Source organism: Tenrec ecaudatus, chromosome 8 (genome assembly GCF_050624435.1).
Source record: "Tenrec ecaudatus isolate mTenEca1 chromosome 8, mTenEca1.hap1, whole genome shotgun sequence".
NCBI lineage: Eukaryota > Metazoa > Chordata > Mammalia > Afrosoricida > Tenrecidae > Tenrec > Tenrec ecaudatus.
The window spans coordinates 110,563,149-110,575,860 of record NC_134537.1 but is presented as its reverse complement, the minus strand read 5'-3'; positions in this window follow the sequence as shown (position 1 = coordinate 110,575,860).

Below are 12,712 nucleotides of genomic sequence, written 5' to 3'. Positions count from 1 at the left end.
CTTTCAAACACTTGGATAAAGACAAAAGGTACATGATAAATCTATAGAGAGCCCCGGTTGGCACTGACTGAGCACCAGCAGTTTTCCTATGTGGTTGTCAATCTTCATCACAATCCTTCAGGGCAGGTCTTGATATGACGCTGGTTTGGGATGACAGACACCTGATGGACTTACCCAGAGCTCACTTCCAAGACAGCCTCTCTACCTCTGAAGATACAAAGCTGGAGGTATCAAAGCTATTACTGAAAGATCACGTGAAGATTTGAATTATCTAAATAAATGAGTTCAAGCAAAAAGTTTATGTTGTGGGGTCTAATCTAAAGCAGCACGTCTAAGACATGGCATTTAGAAACTTGACTTCTCTTGGCACTGTTTTTGATGCATTAGGATGCTTTTGGTAATCAGTTCCTGAAGTTTACTATATTTCTGCTTTTCCCTGGTCCTCTGGAGGAAGGCATTATTAAACAGCCAAGTTTCAGCAGTAAGAGAGCTTAATGTTGCCATTACTCTTGGGCAGAAGCAGCCATGACCAAGATGATTGAAGGTTGATTTCTGGAAAGTGACCACTTCCTAGTCAATAAACCAACTGAAAATAGAGTAGTATTGACTATCAGCAGTTTATTATGCTCACAATTCTACAAATCAGGAATTTGAACAGGGCACAGCAAAGAGGAATTGTTTTCATTGCACATTGTGTGGAACCTCATCTGGGGAAAATGGAATAGCTGGGGTCACTCAGACAATTGCGTAAGCATCCTCTGGAAGCTTCTAACCGCACAGGGCTAATCCCTGGTCTGGGATGACCTGAAGACTGGACTCTGCTGGGACCCTCTACTGAAGCGCCTTTATGCAGCTGCTCCATGGGCGGGGAGGTGAGCCGGGGGGGGGGGGGGGTTGGAGAAGAGGGCTTCTTCACAGGATGGCAGCTCAAGATAGATGTATTTCTTTTTTTTTCCAGGTTTTTCTCTTTTTTATTATTCATTGGGATTTAATAAGTATATCATATCCGTCCATAGTTCAGTTATGTCCAGTAGAATTGTACAGTAGCAACCACAGTCAGTTTCCAAACACTCTTTTTTTGTACTTGTGCTCCTTGACATCATCTTCCCATTATCCACCATGCCCCACCCTCCATCACTGTGCCCCCCTCCTCCTGGGACCCTTAATTCTACTTGCTGTCCCTATATGTTCATCCATCCTGGGTTTCATATACTGAAAAATGGGAAAACATGTAACACAACTTCAAGAGGGTGACTTCAATGATATCACATCCATGAAATATTTTCATAGTTTTTATTTCTTTTTCTTCTTCTTTTTTTAAAACATTTTACTAGGGGCTCATAAACTCTTATCACAATCCACGCATATACATACATCAATTGTATAAAGCACATCCATGCATTCTTTGCCCTAATCACTCTCAAAACATTTGCTCTCCACTTAAGCCCTCTGCATCAGGACCTCTTTTATTTTTCCCCTCCCTCCCCGCTCCCCCCTTCTTCATGAGCCCTTGATAATCGACAGATTGTTATTTTGTCATATCTTGCCCTATCCGGAGTCTCCCTTCCCCGCCTTCTCTGCCGTCCATCTCCCAGGGAGGAGGTCACATGTGGATCCTTTTAACCAGTTCCCCCTTTCCAACCCACTCACCCTCCACTCTACCAGCCTCACCCCTCACACCCCTGGTCCTGAAGGTATCGTCCACCCTGGATTCCCTGTGCCTCCAGCTCCCATATGCACCAGTGTACAACCTCTGCCCTATCCAGTCCTGCAAGATAGAATTCGGATCATGGTAGTTGGGGGGAGGAAGCATCCAGGATCTGGGGGAAAGCTGTGTTCTTCATCGGTGCTACATCGCACCCTGACTGACCCGTCTCCTCTCCTAAACCCCTCTGTGAGGAGATCTCCAGTGGTCGACACTTGGGCCTCGGGTCTCCACTCAGCACTTCCCCCTTCATTCACTATGGTATACACACATACACACACACACACACACACACACACACATATTCTTTTTTTTTTTTGCGTGATGCCTTATACCTGGTCCCGTTGGCACCTCGTGATTGCACAGGCTGGTGTGCTTCTTCCATGTGGGCTTTATTGCTTCTGAGCTAGATGGCCGCTTGTTCACCTTCAAGCCTGTAAGAACCCAGGCACTATCTCTTTCGATAGCCGGGCACCATCAGCTTTCTTCTCCACATTTACTTATGCACTCGTTTGTCTTTGGTGATCCTATCATGGAGGTGTGCAGCCAATGATATGATTTTTTGTTTTTTGATGCCTGATAACTGATCCCTTTGGGACCACGCAATCTCACAGGTTGGTGTGTTCTTCCATGTGGGCTTTGTTGCTTCTGAGCTAGGTGGCTGCTTGTTTATCTTCAAGCCTTTCAGACCCAAAAATTAAGTGGATTCCTGCCCCTCCCCCGAAAAGAATTTGTTTTAAAGGACGACATTGATTCTGCAGATCTGGGAGATGGACATATCTGATCAGAGCACATGGGAGCACATGAAGGGGCAGGAGGAGAGAGTGGAACACAGCCTGGCCCACCAGGCCATGAGGATGATGTTCCTGATTAGAGCAGCCAGTCCACAGAGAGAACAACATGGCTGGCGCCACTATGAGAAATGATGCCCCTCAGTGACTAAAGGTGATACAGGGGACAGCACTGGAGACACAGTGTGGGAATTGCACCTGACCTGATCCCACCACACCGAGGCAAAGCACTGGGGGAGTGCAGAGGAACAGCAAGGGAATGGAGTGGCAAGGTCCCCAGGGAATGCTGAAAGTGGACTTTGGGGCCAGGGCATGGTGCCCCAACAGACTGGACTGGAAAACGCTCTTAAGGGTCAGCAAACGATCCTTGAACGAACTACAAGCTTTTCTTTTGTGAAGTGTTTTGTTTGTTCTTTGTCAGGGGTTTGTTTTTGTTGTTTTGTTGTCTGGTTGTATACTGTTGCTTTGTTTTCCTCTGTCTTGTTTTCGTGCATGTTAGTGTCTCCACAGGTCTGTCTGAATAGGACAGGCTGGATGAACTATCTGGAGGAAAAACAACGGGATCAACAGTTCCGGGGGGACTTGGGGTGGAGGAGGGGTAGGTGGGTAAGGAAGTGGTGTTAACAAACACAGGGACAAGGGAACAACATGGGACCCAAAATGGTAGTGAGGGGGGAGTGGTAGGCCTGGTGGGGAATGATCAAGGGTAAGGTTGCGTAGAGAAGAGGTATAGCTGTAGCCCAGGTGGGGACGGAGCATGGTAGTGGGGCAGGAGGAAAGCCAAGGGAGATGGAGGAAGGAGTTGGGAGTCAAGGGGCATTTATGGAGGTCTAGACAAAGACATGTACATGCAAACATATATATGAGGATGGGGAAATAGATCTATGTGTCTATATTTATAGGTTTAGTATTAAGGTGGCGGAAGGACCTTGGGCCTCTACTCAAGCACTCCCTCAATGTATGAATACTTTCTTTTATTAAATTGGAACTCTATGATGCTCACTCTCCCGACACAACTGCTGAAGCCAAAGTGGGTGAACAAGTAAATGTGGTGAAGAAAGCTGATGGTCCCCGGCTATCAAAAGACATTTTTTATTTCTTATATGACAGCTTGAGACTCCAAGATCAAATGTGACAAACAAGGTATCGATCTGGATGGCATCACTTCATCACATAATATTGGTCCAAGTTGTCACAAGGATATCTATCTTCGAGACAGGAAACATAGACCCTCTGCCATTATAAGAACTAGATCAAAGAACTTGTGATTATATTTTAAAAGCACCACTTCCCCAAGAGGCATATTCTCCCTGTGGATTTTGACCTTGAATTTTCCCTCTCTGTGGGTTCTCTGTGGACTCTTTTGAGGAAATCTTTTGTTGTAGATAGGTGTCCTGTTCTTAGTAGGTCCTAGTTCTTTGTCTTCTATAGTGTGGATATTTTTCATTATGTTTGATAATGTGTTCATGCCTTGTATTAGGGTCATTGAGTTTGTCCCATTTTTCATTAATGATCATAATAATTGTGTGATTTATATTTATATTTAGGTATTTGATCCTAAATATTATATTTATATATAATTTTAGTTTGGTACCCAAACCTCTTCCTTGGTGGGCCATAGGCACTTTTGCTAGTCTCACTTTGTCACTGGGTGAGTGTCACAAAGACAATAGTTGGAAGGACCATATTAAGTAATTCACTGCAATAGCAATTAAGACAATGCTTCTCAACTTTCCCCATGCCACGCCCCTTTAATACAGCTCCTCATGTTGTGGTGACCCTCCAATCATAAAATTATCTTTGTTGCTACTTCATAACTGTAATTTTGCTACTGCTAGGAACTGTCATGTAAATATCTGATACGCAGGTCATATTTTCATTGTTACAAATTGAACATAATTAAACAATATTAAAGCATAGTGATTAATCACAAGACATTATGTAATTATATACTGTGAAATATTTATGTGTTTTCCGATGGTCTTAGGCGACCCCTGTGAGAGGACTGTTTGACCCCCCAGGTTGGGAACCGCTGGATTACGATTGAGGCTTGTCTGTAAGTGGGTGGGAGCATTGGACTGCTGGCCCCCAGTCAGCTGCAGAAGCCCACCAGGTGCTCCATGGGAATCCATGAGGCTTTCTGCCCTCGTGCAGATGCCCAGGCTCAGCAATCCTAGGGACCAGTTCTACTTTACTCCAGTGGTTCTCAACCTGTGGGTTGTGACCCCTTTGGGGGTTGAACGACCCTTTCACAAGGGCCACCCGATTCATAACAGTAGCAAAATGACAGTGATGAAGTAGCAACGAAAATAATTTGATGGTTGTGGGTCACCACCACATGAGGAGCTGTGTTAAAGGGTCGCGGCCTGTGGAAAGTGGAGAACCACTGCTTGTAGAGTCGCTGTGGTCAGAATTGACATGCAGGCAGTGAGTTTAAAGACTTTGTTTTTGAGTTGGTAGGTTAATGTAGCTAAAGAGACAGCAAGTTCCTTGCTTGTTGAACTATTGCTTAAGCACCAATTGGGACTGTCTACTGAGCTTTCAGATATTGTTTGGGAGACTAGGTTAGATGGCTTCTCTGGGAAAACAAAAAATATATGTGCGTGTATGTCAGAAACATCACAACAGATGCAGACAGTGGTGAGCACTAGTTCGGTGCTTCAGTTCTAATTTTCCAAGTTCTCTGCTTCAGGTGGGAGTTCAGAGACGGTACCACACTTTTATTATTCTTCTACCTTAGTGGTTATATTCTCATAACTAGAGATTGATTCTTTTAATGTGAACCTTTGATACTGGTTAAAATGTAACGCCCTGGGAGAGGTGAAAGCAAAATCTCTCTTCAGTAATTTACAATTTGACATGAACATATTTTACATGCAATTGTTAAGTACAACTTGACATGAGAAAAAAGGACCAAGAGCAGCTGAGAAGGATGAGGAAGAACTGTTTCCTAGGAGAGAAAGGGTGCGGGACCTTCACAAAGGCCTGGGAGGGGTGAAGGCGTCCTGGGAAGCCTGGCAGGGGCTGCTGATTTCTGGAGTTGAACCTACAAGGATAAGAAGCCACAGTATTATGGGCAAATCGGTAGAAAGTTGGGGCCATCGTCACTCCCGCTCCTTCCCTTGAGAAATGCACCCGTGGGCTCAGCTCGGAGAAGTCCCCGAGTCCCTGTTCCTTGCTTAAAGCCGGGAAGGCCGTTGGGTCCCCTTCCTCACCCTTCCTCCTAAATTCTGTTCCCCACACTCTTCCGGAACCAGGATGAACGGAGGCCTAACCCACTTCCTGAGAGGTCATGTCATTCTCTGTACAAACAAAGCAAAGCATCTCAAGCATAAATCCCCCAAGCCAGTGACATCTCAGAGGAAGAGAGAAATGGTGTGGGAGGAAGACACTACCCAAGGGAAACGCTTCCAGTGTGCTCATTAGCTCTGGACATTTGAAAATGACCTCTTGGGGAGGGCAAGGAATAGCAGAGACTCAAAAGGAGACTATAAAATCTGGAGTATAAACAAAGCATGAGCTACAGGGCGTAAGAACTCCTGTACCCAGTGCCTCCTCTTCCGCCCCTGCCCGCACACCTGGAGGAATTTCTGAACTGAGAACCTTACCTTCCATTTTCACGTCGCCTTCCCTCACATGGCCTGGAGGTCTGCCCCAGCAAACCCAGTTGTCAGGAAACTTGGATGTTCTCAGTTTGCATCTTCATTCGATAGCAGGACAACGGCTGTCTCTCTCCACATATTTCCATGTTAAGCCTATTCTCTCCCCCCTTCCCCCCTCCCTAGAGTCAATGATTGTCCTCTGAGGACACTGAGGCTTTGGAGGAGCCTTGGGACACATTCTGAGGGAGGGAGGTGGTGGTAAGTTATTCCACGGGCAGCCACTGTTGTTACAGGCAGAGGAGATACCAGGTAGACCTTGAGGTCGGTTGTTGTTTCAGTCAATGGAATCTGGACGGCTGGACCCTGGTCTGGCTGCCACACTCCTGGCTAGCCCTGAGCTAGAGGGAGCTTCCCGCTGGGTTCTCTGGTGAATAGAGATTCCACTTCCTCTTGATTTTTTTTCTTGTGGCCCCTAGAGGATCTACTTTGGGGGGCTCCTCATTGCACCGGCAGCAGGGGGGCTGAGGATGCAGGCATTGCAATTAGGTTGTAAATAGACAACCAGGAAGCCAAAGAAGGAATTTCCCAGCGGGAGACTTTGCATGGTCTTAGTATTCCAGACTCTTGGAGGTCTTTGAAAATCTCTAAAGTACACCAAGTGTTTTATTTCTTTTCATATATATATATATATATACCATATTAATCTGAACCCTGACAGTTATGCATTGCCAATACACAGCTTTCCAGGATCACAGCCAGTCAGATCAGCTAGCTCAAAGGCCCTTCAGGGCGACTTTTCAGGCATTAGACAGCCTCCAAATTGTGGATGCCACAGTACTGTTCTCGTGGAGATTGAATATCACACCATTAGTAGAAGATGGGACATAAATCAATTCAGTAATCACGATTGAATGGTGACACTTTCTCCCCCCCCCCCACCGGCCTCAGTTTCTGAACCACCGTCTCTGGGCTGCAGGGAGCATTGAAACTGTCACAAGTGCAGCACAGTGTGAAGCTCACCCAATCCATCTCACAGGGACGGCTTCAGAGGACAGGGAAAAGTGCCAGCGGTACTCAAGATTCATTTTGCATAGATCTTTGTCCAAAGAAAGGAAAAGTCTTGGAACTCAATATGAATAAAATGCAAATATGGCTCAGGAGAGAGAACATCTTTTATACATGAATCTGAGCTATGTGGAACCAGCAGCAATAAACAGGGCTTATAATGCCATCGATGGCCAATAAACAAGAATGAAAGTCTGAAGTAATATCACACAGTCGGCGCCAACTCAGACTGCCAATATCCCACTCAGGGTGATCATAACATTTTATTGGTGCACATGCATTGGAATTCAACCGTTTCTATAGGGTGCAATTGTGGAGTTCTGCAAGGGGAAACTAGTGTGGGTGGGCATTGCCCTGATAGTGAGGGGAAATAGCATTCCCTACGTACTCTCCGAGAAGGCTCACTCGGCGGCGTCTCACACGTGCACCGGCTCATGGTGAAGCATCCTAGCCAGGCAGCTGCCCTTTAAGATTGGTCAGAGGTGTTTTGCATAAGAAACGGAGCCCCCACTCCGCCTGAGTTCTAAAAAGAGAATGGGCGATTTGTCTTTATGCAGTCTTAGCTCTCCTGTCAGGAGCTCAAGGATCACCTGTTGCTGGCAAGGTCAGCTGAGTCAGCTCATGGGGACCTTGTGTTTCAGAGTGTTTTCTGGGCTAATTTTTCAAAAGTTGGCCACCAAGCCTTTCTTCCCAGGCACCTCAGGGTAGACTCAAAGCGTCACCATTTCAGTGCGCATGAAAACGTGCATTCCAGGGGGTGTCTAATCTCTTTCATTCCCTCCTCCTGGGAGGAAGGACTGACCAGCCCAAACGGGGGCGGCAGCTCAGAGGGAACTGCTAATGAATAAAAACTGATGTTTGGGGAAAACAGAACTGCTGGGAGGGCAATTGACTTAAGGTGATGGTATTTTACAAACACACTGCCCTCAAGCTACCGCAGATGCTTAGAAGAGGAATGAGCAGACATGATCAGCATTAATGTGCTTGGAACACAGTTCATGGAATCATTTAAAACGCACAGCAAGAAGCAAGGCCCGGTGGATCAGGGAAGTTCACAGGCTTCGGATGGCGCACCGATGGGGGAAGTCCCCGCTTCCTGAATTCTACTGGGGGCAGTGTTCTCTCTTGTAGCATCAGTCTGACCTGCCGGCGGCCATGCACACAGTGATCGAGGTGTAGGCAAAGGGGTTCTGCAGAGAGAGGGTGCCTGCAGCCGAAGCATGTGACTCCGTGGGAGAGAGATGCACGGGCCAGTCCTCTGGCCAATAGCTGCCACTTGGCAATTTCCCTGGCAAGCAGCTATGAATTTCATTTGCATCGCTTGAGCAGAAAGCACAGGTGACCCCAAGGGTCATCCATCAATGGATGGGCACTTTAAGACCTCATGAATGTTGAGTGCTTCCTGTGCCTCCTGCATATTTGAATATATGTTGCCTTCTGGTGCTTTGTCCTTGGTGCCCAGTGGTGATGCGTTGGACTGCTAACTGCAAGGTCAGCGGTTTGAAACCGCCAGCTGCTCTGTGGGTGAAAGGCCCGGAAAGAGTTACAGTCTGGGAAACCCACAGGGGCAGTTCTACCCTGCAGGGTCGCTGTGAGTCAGAACTGACTCAATGGCAGAGAGTTGGTGCCGCATCCTATTCTATGTATGTTCCACACCTGCATGCCCCACCAACTCTTCCTATCCCTCGCCTTTGCTCATGGCTCCCTGACTAACTTATCTAAACCTAACACGTCTTCTGGATTCTATGACTATGAACCACTGTGTAGTCATTATTCGTAGCTAGTGCAACTTGTAAGGGGTCCTGGTGGCGCAGTGGTAAGCTGTTTGGTGGCACTTCAAACCCACCAGCTGTTCTGCAGGAAAAAGATGAGCCTGTCTTTCTTCTGTACAGTTCACATGTTGGAAACTCCATGGGTGGTTCCGCCCTATGCAGTCACCATGAGTAAGACTCAACTTGAAGGAAGCAGTTTCGTTGATTTGTTTTGGAATGCATCTTGTCAGTTTCATTCATCTTCTCTATTTTCTTATCTTCTGCAGCAGCATTGAATATTTTCTAAGAATAGAACAAATGTACATTATCATTTATATGCCAATCTCTTTAGATGCTAGAAGGTATGCATCATGCATTTCTTCATCATGGATTTCTTGATTCATACCACAAATATGTGTTGAATATCTAGTAACTGGTGGGCACTGGTTGACACTGTGGGAATAATAAGCAGAAAAAGATACTGTCTAGCCTTGGAATCACTTACAGCTTAGAACTGAGGAAAGGCATAAAAGTGAATACCAATGATGAAGTGTCTTATTGTTGCTTTCCAGTCAGTTCTGACTCACGGCCAACATATGTATAATACAGCAAAACACGGCCGAGTTCTGTACCGTTTTGATTGTTGCTGCTATGTTTGAGTCTATTGTTGTGATACTATAATATATCTTAGATAGTCCCATCTTTGTGGAACAAACATGGGACAAAAGAACTATAGTAGTCAATTCTTCACGGTGTCGGAGTGGGTGGGAGAAACAATGATGTTACTTCTTCTAGGATGTGGTGCTAGAACTGAGTGTTGGAGGATGAATAGGTTTCTTAGGCGAACAAGAGAGTCAGGGCATTCAAGCCACCGAAGCTGGGCAGAAGTAGCTGGCATGCCCATGTGAAGAAGGACGGCAGAGAAAGGAGGCTAGACAGTAGGTTGCATTAAACCCTAAGAGAATGTGAGACCAGTCTGTTCTTTTAAGTGCTTGATCTAAACCTTCATTGTGTGAAGGTAACCTCCTGTCTAATCTCTCTATGAGTTCTCTGCCTTAATACTTGGGATTCCTGTACTTCCTGTCAAGGAGCCCTGGTAGCTCAGTGGTTAAGTGCTCATCTGCTAACCAAAACATTAGTGGTTGAAACCCACCAGGCGTTCTGCAGGAGAAATATGTAGCAGTCAACTCTCATGAAGATTCTCAACACGAGTCAATCCTGACCCATAGCGACCCCTGTGGGTTTCCAAGACTGTAAGAGGAACTTCCAGTGGCCATGAACTGTGGGCCATGCAGATCTAAGCCCAACTCATAACCACTGCACAAAGATTACAGCCCTAGAAACACAGTGGGGCAGTTCTACTCCATCCAATAAGGCCACCATAGCTTAGAATCAACTCATTGACTCAATTGGGCATGGGTAGGAATTTGGGTTTAACTTCTTGGAACCACTTCATATTCATCTGTGAAATGGAAATGATAATCTCATACTTGTATGGTTGTTGCTGGAATTAAACTGAAAAACCAAACCCACTGCCATCAAGCCAACTTTGACTCTTACACATCCTATATAGGATTTCTTAAACTGTGAATCTTTACAGGAACAAACAGTCTCATCTTTCACCCACAGAGCAACTGCTAGGTTTTAACCAGCCAGCTTTGGGTTAGTAGTCCAAAGCCTAACCTCTATTAGAATGTTCAACACAGAGATGGGCATGTAGAAAGCATCCAATAATTAGTAATTACCATAATGTAGTAGGAGTCTTGACAGATTAGGTATTGGGCTTCTAACAGAAAAATCAGCAGTTTCAAAATCTCCGAGGAAGATAGATGCAGTCCTGCTCTATCCTGTAGGTTGACTATGAGTCAGCATGGACTCAATGACAGTGAGTTTGAGTTTATTATAATTGATCACCACAACTTGTGTAAACTATAAGAAGGTTTAGATTTATCTGAGAACCTGATCACTCACAGAATTCCTAGTGACATTCAGAGAAGTGGTCACATGGCAGCATCTGTCCTGGTGAGACCAAAATGGACTTACATGGACAGTGCATCCTAGAAAAGATGCTCTGGGAGCAAACCTTGAACTTCCCTGAGAGTCATGATCCTAATAATGTCCTGTGATTTCACGAGTCTGTTCAAATTGAAGAGAGATCCAGTAAATTTAATTTTATGTTGTTTGAGGCAGTGAGGAAACTTGAAACGTATTTATTTCATATCATATTTGAATGTTTATCTTAGATTTCCCTTGGATGAGGAGACACTGGAGAACAATGCTCCCAGGTCTCAGCTGGCAGATGGGGTCAAGGCTAGGAGATGGTGAGTCATGCAGGACAATGAGAAATATCTAGAGGCAATCTGTCCTGCCCCATCTTCAAAACAGAGAGATGATGTGAGGCAGGATATTACCCTGGGCGGAGCTGGTGAAGAGAGGAAATGATGATTCAATTCATCGCTTTGACCCTGTGTGGGGCTTTGTTTACAATTGTGGTGGGCAATTCCTTCATCTACAGGAAACGAAATGACTCTTGTCAACAAAGTATAGTGGATGTGGGGCAATGACTCCCTGGGTGAGGTCTGAGACTGAGAAATCCCTCGAGGTCAGTGCCCACAAAAGCAGCAGCCAAAATTTACATTTCCCCATTTGCCCTCAGGATCAGAGTGGATGTAAATCTCCCTGATGCAGTCCCAGAGCCCCCAGCCCTGCCTGCCGGCTAGCCATGTGCTGGGGGAAAGGTTAGGCGAGGAGAGCGAAGAATCCAGAGGAAACACAGACTGCTTAGCGTAGTCTAGCCACCCTGAGCACCTTACCTAGCTTTCTGACCTTCCCAGGAAATGTCATTCCACTCTTTGAAAGAAACAATTCATAATTAACGCCCAAATTATACCAAAGGAAAATTATATTATAAAAATAATATATTCACATTATAAGAATTTCTAAAGTACTTAAGAGTCTGCAAAATGAACCAAATACCTTCTCCTCCTTATTCCCCACCTAACCTCCACCCCCTACCCCAGAGATAGTGACTCATTTGTTGGCGCATTTTCTTTCAAACTTTTTTTTAAAACCATTGATATGAGAGGAAGCTTTAAAAAATCTTTGGAAACTTGAATGGAAAGATGATGGCGTTTTTGGAAGCCTCCTGCCCTGTGGCGGTGTGTGCTGTTGTTGTTGGGCGCCTCTAGGTTCACTCCTGCTCCTCGCCACCTGTGTGATGGAGCAGAACTGCACAGAGGGGCGTGCGGGCCGAGGCCTGGTGGCACATGGAGAGCATGTTGGGCTGCCAACCGCAAGGTTAGTGGCTCGGAATCAAGTCTCTCCTTGGCATCACGTGGAGGCTTTCTGCTCTCTTACCGAGTTCCGGTCTCAGAAACCCCCAGGAACAGTTCTACCATGTCCCATCAGGTCACTATGAGTTGGAATTGATGCCATAGCAAGAAGTTTGGGAGTTTTATAGCCTTTCTGAGAGCAGATCGCTGGATCTTTTCTTGCAGGGAGACTCTGAGTGGTTTTGTATTGACAGATGTTATTATCGTAAGGCAGGCTCTGGAATTAGACCACCCGAGCTGGAAACTGATTCCGCCACTCAGCAACCATGCTACCTTGAACAGATTTCATAATTGTTCTGTGCCTCAGTTACTGGGCCTCAGTCACACCAAAGGAATAATGGCGTCCACTCCAAAGGGAGTCATAGCAAACAGATAGATGTAGACACACACGTGCACATACATGCACACACATGTGCACATCACAGAACACACACATGTGCACACACACATAATCCATAAACACATA